Source organism: Sciurus carolinensis, chromosome 16, assembly GCF_902686445.1.
Source record: "Sciurus carolinensis chromosome 16, mSciCar1.2, whole genome shotgun sequence".
NCBI lineage: Eukaryota > Metazoa > Chordata > Mammalia > Rodentia > Sciuridae > Sciurus > Sciurus carolinensis.
In genome coordinates this window covers 42,442,415-42,449,911 of record NC_062228.1, presented here as the reverse complement: position 1 = coordinate 42,449,911, position 7,497 = coordinate 42,442,415, and the positions used below count along the sequence as shown (strand labels likewise).

General features: G+C 41.4%; 1 non-coding gene across 1 annotated transcript; it reads left to right on the top strand.

The window, feature by feature from the left end:
• Nucleotides 1-2,382: 2,382 nt before the first annotated feature.
• Trnaa-cgc (transfer RNA alanine (anticodon CGC)) lies at nt 2,383-2,457 on the top strand. Its single transcript has one exon. It is a non-coding gene; the product is annotated as a tRNA-Ala (tRNA).
• Nucleotides 2,458-7,497: the final 5,040 nt, after the last annotated feature.

Below are 7,497 nucleotides of genomic sequence, written 5' to 3'. Positions count from 1 at the left end.
AATCTATGCTGTCTGAGGACATCCAGCTTTCCAAAAAGTTGCTCAGAGGGGGCTCTTCACATTCACAGGCAATTTTTTTTTTTTTATTGTAAACAAATGGGATACATGTTGTTTCTGTTGGTACATGGAGGAACAGCATACCATTTGCATAATCATACATTTACATAGGGTAATGATGTTTGATTCATTCCGTTATTTTTTCCTTCCCCCCACCCTTCCCACCTCTCTTTTCCCTCTACACAGTCCCTCCTTCCTCCATTCTTGCTCCCCTCCCACTCCCCCATTATGTGTCATCATCTGCTTAGCAGTGAGATCATTTGTCTTTTGGATTTTTGAGATTGGCTTATCTCACTTAGCATGATATTCTCCAATTTCATCCATTTGCCTGCAAATGCCATAATTTTATTATTCTCTATAGCTGAGTAATATTCCACTGTATATATATATATACCACAGTTTCTTTATCCATTCATCAATTGAAGAACATCTAGGTTGGTTCCACAGTCTGGCTATTGTGAATTAAGCAGCTATGAACATTGATGTGGCTATATCTCTGTAGTATGCTGATTTTAAGTCCTTTGGGTATAGGCCGAGGAGTGGGATAGCTGGGTCAAATGGTAGGTCCATTCCAAGTTTTCTAAGGAATCTCCACACTGCTTTCCAGAGTGGCTGCACTAATTTGCAACCCCACCAGCAATGTATGAGTGTACCTTTTTCTCCACATCCTCTCCAACACCTATTGTTGCTTGTATTCTTGATAATCACCATTCTAATTGGGGTGAGATGGAATCTTAGTGTAGTTTTGATTTGCATTTCTCTTATTACTAAAGATGGTGAACATTTTTTCATACGTTTGTTGATTGCTTGTAGATCTTCTTCTGTGAAGTGTCTGTTCATATCCTTAGCTCATTTGTTGATTGGGTTATTTGTATTCTTGGTGTAGAGTTTTTTGAGTTCTTTATAGATTCTGGAGATTAGCGCTCTATCAGAAGTATGAGTGGCAAAGATATTCTCCCACTCTGTAAGGCTCTCTCTTCGCATTGCAGATAGTTTCCTTTGCTGAGAGAAAGCTATTTAGTTTGAATCTATCCCAGTTATTGATTCTTGCTTTTATTTCTTGTGCTATGGGAGTCCTGTTAAGGAAGTCTGATCCTAAGCCAACAAGGTGAAGATTTGGACCTACTTTTTCTTCTATAAGATTCAGGGTCTCTGGTCTGATTCCGAGGCCCTCGATCCATTGTGAGTTGATTTTTGTTCAGGGTGAGAGATAGGGGTTTAGTTTCATTCTGTTGCATATGGATTTCCAGTTTTCCCAGCACCATTTGTTGAAGAGGCTGTCTTTTCTCCATTGCATATTTTTGGCACCTTTGTCTAGTATGAGAAAATTGTATTTATTTGGGTTTGTGTCCATGTCCTCTATTCTGTACCATTGATCTACCTGTCTATTTTGGTGCCAATACCATGCTGTTTTTGTTACTATTGCTTTGTAGTAGAGTTGAAGATCTGGTATTGCGATACCCCCTGTTTCATTCTTCCTGCTAAGGATTGCTTTAGCTATTCTGGGTTTCTTATTCTTCCAGATGAATTTCATGACTGCTTGCTCTATTTCTGTAAGGTACATCATTGGGATTTTAATTGGAATTGCATTGAATCTGTATAGCACATTTGGTAGTATGGCCATTTTGACAATATTAATTCTGCCTATCCAAGAACATGGGAGATCTTTCCATCTTCTAAGGTCTTCCTCAATTTCTTTCTTCAGTGTTTTGTAGTTTTCATTGTAGAGACCTTTTACCTCTTTGGTTAGATTGATTCCCAAGTATTTTATTTTTTTGAGGCTATTGCAAATGGGGTTGTTTTCCTCATTTCCCTTTCAGCTGTTTCATCGTTTACGTATAAAAATGCTTTAGATTTATGCGTGTTGATTTTATAGCCTGCTATTTTGCTGAATTCATTGATGAGGTCTAGAAGTTTTCTGGAGGAGGTTTTTGGATCCTCTAAATATATAATCATGTCATCCGCAAATAGTGACAGCTTAAGTTCCTCTTTTCCTATTCGTATCCCTTTAATTTCTTTGGTCTGCCTAATTCACAGGCAATTGTTAAATAAGTGTTCTAGAGCTGGGGGTGTAGCTTGATGGTAGAGTGCTTACCTACCGTGCTCGATGCCCTCAGTTCAATCTCCAGTACCCCCCCCGCAAAAGTCTTCTGTCCCCACCTGCCTACTTACAGATTTCTCTACTTAAAACAATATATTGCTAGGTGTGGTGACACATACCTACCTGTAATCCCAGTGAGTCAGGAGGCTGAGGCAGGAGAATCACAAGTTCCAGGCTGGTCTGGATAACTTAGGGAAACACTGTCTCAAAAAATGAAAAGACAGGCTGGGGAGATAGCTCAGTTGGTAGAGCGCTTGCCTCGCAAGCACAAGGCCCTGGGTTCAATCCCCAGCACAGCAAAAAAAAAAAAAAAAAAAAAAAATGAAAAGACTGGGGTAGAGCTCCTCTGAATTCAATCCCCAGTAAAACAAAATATATAGAGATCAGCTAAAAACCATTACTTATTCTAGAAATAAGTAAAACCAGAAACAACTTAGAACATTCAATGTTCAATGTTAAAATAATACTTCTGTGAAGTAGGAAATAAACTAAGCCATTATTTATATTCAAAATATTGAATAATGTGAGAATTATACCATTGTAATCTTAAGTGGATACAAGGTAGCACTCACAGATCCTGGGACACACTTCCTGGGATCTATATATTAACCGAATGCGCCCCCCCCCCCAGCCTGTCTTCTTTTGTCACTGAAGGAATAGTGATTGATTTCATCGGGCTGGCTTATTATTATTATTATTTTTATTATTATTCTTTCTTCTTTTTCTCCTTCTCCTTCTTTTCTTCTCCTTTTCTTCTCCTTCTCCTCCTCCACCTCCTCCTCTTTCTCCTCCTTCTCCTTCCTCCTCCTCTTCTCCTCCTCCTTCTTCTTCTTCTTCCTCCTCTTCTTCCTCCTTATCCCCCCTCTCCCCCCTCTTCCCCCCCTTCTTCTTCTTCTCATTGTTGTTGTTCTTTTTAGATATACATGACAGTAGAGTGTATTTTGAAAGAATCTTTTATTTTTATTTTGGGGATTGAACCCAGGGGTGCATAACCACTCACTGAGTCACATCCCCAGCCCTTTTTTATAGTTTATTTTGAGATAGGGTCTCACTGAGTTGCTTAGGGCCTAAGTTGTTGAGGCTGGCTTTGAACTTACAATCCTCCTGCCTCAGCCTTCTGAGCCCTGGGATTACAGTCGGCCACATTACAGGCATGGGCCATCATGCCTGGCTCTCATTCTGTCTTGAGAAGCACAATGGAGAAGAAAAGGGATAGGGGCCGACTCAAGAGATTTGAACCACTGCCCATGGATTCACTGCTGGCCTCCACTGATGCCCTCTCTGCCTTCCACTGACAGAGTGATCTTGTGTGTTTCTTTCCTTCTTTTCTCTCTTCCTCTTTCCATTTTCTTCAGTGGTATGCTGGTACATATTAACCAGCTCTTGGGGAGAAATTTATACAAATCAGTAGTCCTAATTTGTACCTTCTGTCAATTACCATGCTATAAATACTCCCTCTATGGCCGATTTCTTATGGGTCGCTGAGGAGAGTTGGGAAGAGATGGGTGTAATCAGTGCTTCCCAGAGAGAAAGAGCTGGTTCCCACACACCATTGCCTGGGTACCACTCTGGAGGAAGGAGGTTTTCACATCCTCCCAAGTTAACCAGTCTTCCCTTTGTCTAAGCAAATGGACCCAATCAGGAGGCAAAAACTGGACATGCCTGATCTCAGACCACGTCCTGAGCCACCATCTTCTGAGGCCCCAAGAACTGATCCTACCCAGACTGTCTACACTGATTTTTTTATGGAACCCCCACCCGACGCACACATTGTCCCTTCTTGTAATCTAGCTTCCATCAGACCCCTTTAGTGGTCTGTAGTGACTGCACTCTAATTATGAACACAATTCAGTGGTTTTCCTATTGAATCTTGGATCCTATGTCAACCAGCAGTAGCTGGATAAATTGGGTTAAGAGGGAAATCGAATGGTACGCAAATTCCACAGGAGGAGCTGCTGGGATCCACCCTCTCCCCTCAGACTGCAACAGGCTTCGCCCTTACAGAATTTCTTCTGGGGAGATCAACACAAATCTTAAATCTGAAGCACAGTTGTCTCCTCTTCCAGCTCAGCTCCCGGAGCTGGGTTACCAGATACATTGTAAGCGTTATTAGGTGTGTCCAAACGGGTTTTCCTTCCCCTCTTCTGAGGTCTCTAGTTCTTACAGACTGAGTCCACTCTCAACATCCCCTGGTCCTGTTATTTCAGTTATTCTGAGAAGGGCAGAAAAGATTCAAAGCATTGACCCTTGAAGCCCTAGATCAGTTCCTTAGTCTAAAAGTTAGGCTTAGAATCTGACATTTGCAGTTTGCTTTCAACTGTCAAGAGGCCAACTTTTCTTGCCTTGAAACCTTACCATACACTCAGGAACAGGAATTTCTGCAGAAACCATGTACCATGGTAAAAATTCCTGCCAGTCTGTAGCTCAATAGGGAGGACCTACTTATGGATGCTCAGATCAGTAAAGCTTTTGCAATACGAATGCTATATTTTTGAGCATGAGGTTGGTGTTTATGACTGTCAGAGATCCTGGAAGCTGCTGCCAAGACCAACTGGTTAGTCTGAAGGTCCTCAACCCACCACTTATTGCTGCCATAATAAAATGAGAAGTTGCTTTTCCCTTAGTGTCTTATTGCTCTCAAAGGTTTCTACCCCGGCTAACAACACTAACAATGTTTTTTTCACTGAGTGCACCGTAGTGGATGCTATTCATATTTATAGAGTGAGTGAATGACATAGCATGCAAAATACCTTTCTGAAGTTGACTTTCCCAGCAGAAGTAAATTGTTGGGATCTAGGGACTAAGAATTCAGTGGCAGAGGGCTTGCCTAGTGTGAGGCCCAAGGTTCTATCCCCAATACCACTTTGCACCCTCAGAACCTTCTTGTATTGTACATTCTAATAAAATTCTTGCTCAGAACCTTTCCCAGTCTAGTGAGTCAACATTTGTTGCTAGATTTAAGCATTTTAAAGCTGGCATGAGTCAGAGACATTTAGCAAAAATTCTTAAAACATTACTTTACCAGGAGGTAATTGTCTTCAAAATATAACCCAACTGCAGGGAAGCACTGTGGCCCTATAGTTCAACCCAGTTGATTTTACTTTTTTAGTGAGAGCAGTTAAAATTCCTCAAATAAGCTTTTGGCTGGAATTTGTTTTGAATTGGATGCAGGGCAGAGGGGTGGAGGGAATATGTTCCTTCTGAGTTCAGAATGCAAATAATGTGTTCCCAGTATGAAAGTATCTATAAAAATACTTCTCTAAATATATCCTCTCTCAAAACAGTCAAATGGAGGTTTTGGACCTCAGGATTCCTACTTTAAAAAATGCAAAGAAACAGAGGCTTTTCCTACCTCTACAAATCACAAGGAGAAGCTTGCTTATTTTTTCTGGTACAGGAGTTGAACCCAAGGGCACTTGACCACTGAGCTACATCCCCAGTCCTTTACACATTTTGAGTCCTTTACATTTTAAATTGTTAAATTGTCCAGGCTGGCCTTAATCTCACAATCCCCCACTATACAAGTAGGTGGGATTACAGGAGTGCACCACTGTACTTGGCTTGAATTTTCAATTGTCACAAAAATTGCTAATGTCATTTATTTTGTTGAGCCAGGAAATGGCATTACTGATATTTTATTAGGTTATGTCTCTTTAAATTTCTTTTAATCAAGAATTTCTTCCTTTTTAAATGATAATGACTTCAACTGAAGAATCCAGACAGATCGGTTATGGAACGTTACACATCCTGCACTTGTCTGTTTCCTCTTAATGTTGTTTAACTTGTCCCGCTACTCTATTTCCTGTGAGCTAGAATTAAAGCTAGATGCTTGATCAGATTCAGGCGTTCTGGCAAGGTGCTGTGTGTTCTTGTTATCATCTCATCAGGAAGCACCCATCAGGTTGTCCCATTAGTGCTGCTAGATTTGGCCACATGACTGTGGTGGTGACAGCCAGAGCTATTGCTGGGACTGATGTTTCCTTTCCAAGTGATCTGTGCAGCAGCACTGGAGCTCTGGGCTCACCCTGCCCCTCCACAGCCTTGCACAGAAGGGTTCGGGATCCATTGCTGACCTCTCTGCCTGGTCAGTTATTTAATGATTCAGGATCTAGACTAAAACATGGTACATGCTGACGTGTAGGTCAGTCTTTGGGACAATAGACTTTCTAGATAAACCTGTGACCACACTATTCCCATGAGGCTGATTTGACACCGTATTTCAGGGTGGAGCTGAACAGAAGGCTGGGAGTCAGTCCATCCTGGAGGCATCAAGCAGCAGGCTCCTGAGGGCATGGACTTCTTCAACGTAACTTTTTTTTTTTTTTTTTTTTTCAGTTGTAGATGGACCCAATACCTTTATTTATCTTTATGTGGTGCTGAGGATCAAACTCAGTGCCTCACATGTGTGAGGTGAGTGCTCTACCACTGAGCCACAACCCCAGCTTCAACATAACTTTTCTAAAGGCTTTGATTAGATGGATTTGCAAAAGGTATAAAACAAGAAGAGTTAATAAGCTGGATGGCGGAGAACGGCACAAAGTAGAAAATCCAATAAATCATCCATGCGAAATGTAGTTGATACCAACTAAAGACCTACTGCCAAAGACACCAAGGACACAGATACACTATGAAGAAAACAGCTTAAGGGTTTCTGTTCTCTGAAAACTCAAGGCACATCTGTGCCACAAGACCACCCTCGAGGGTGAAGGCCTTCTGAAGTCCAGCTCAAGGAGGTTGAGTAATATTCCACCCAGATGTTCCAGCCACATCTGTAGGCTGGAGTTGGGCTGTGAATAGTACACTGGAGAAGAGACTCTAGTCAACTGGAGAACAGGGCAAACCAAAGACTGCAGAAAGGAGGAAAGATTCCCACCCCACACCCACCACAGTATCTCAAATCCAAGGTCCTAGTTACTGGGCAAAGATCACTTTTAAAATGTTCAACAATAGGCAAACCTTAACAATGAAAATTTTTAAAATTGCCATTAGAGGCAATCATCTATGGCAAATAGATCTAAACCTTCAACTCATTAGGAGTTAATTTTTTATTTTTTGCTTTGCTAGGGACTGAATTCAGGGCTTCACTCGTGTTAGGTAAGTGCTCCACCACTGAGTTACATCACCAGCCACCCTTCCACCTCACTTTTGAGACAGGGTCTCAATAATCAATAAGCTGGCCTCAAGCTTCTATCCTCCTATCTTACCTTTCTGAGTGGCTGTAGGCATGCACCACCATGCCTGGCTGGCTGAAGTTTTTTTTTTTTTTTTTTAAATGGAAAGATTTCGGCATACTTAAAGTAGATATAATATATAAAGGCAGCAAAAATGGGAACTGTTCA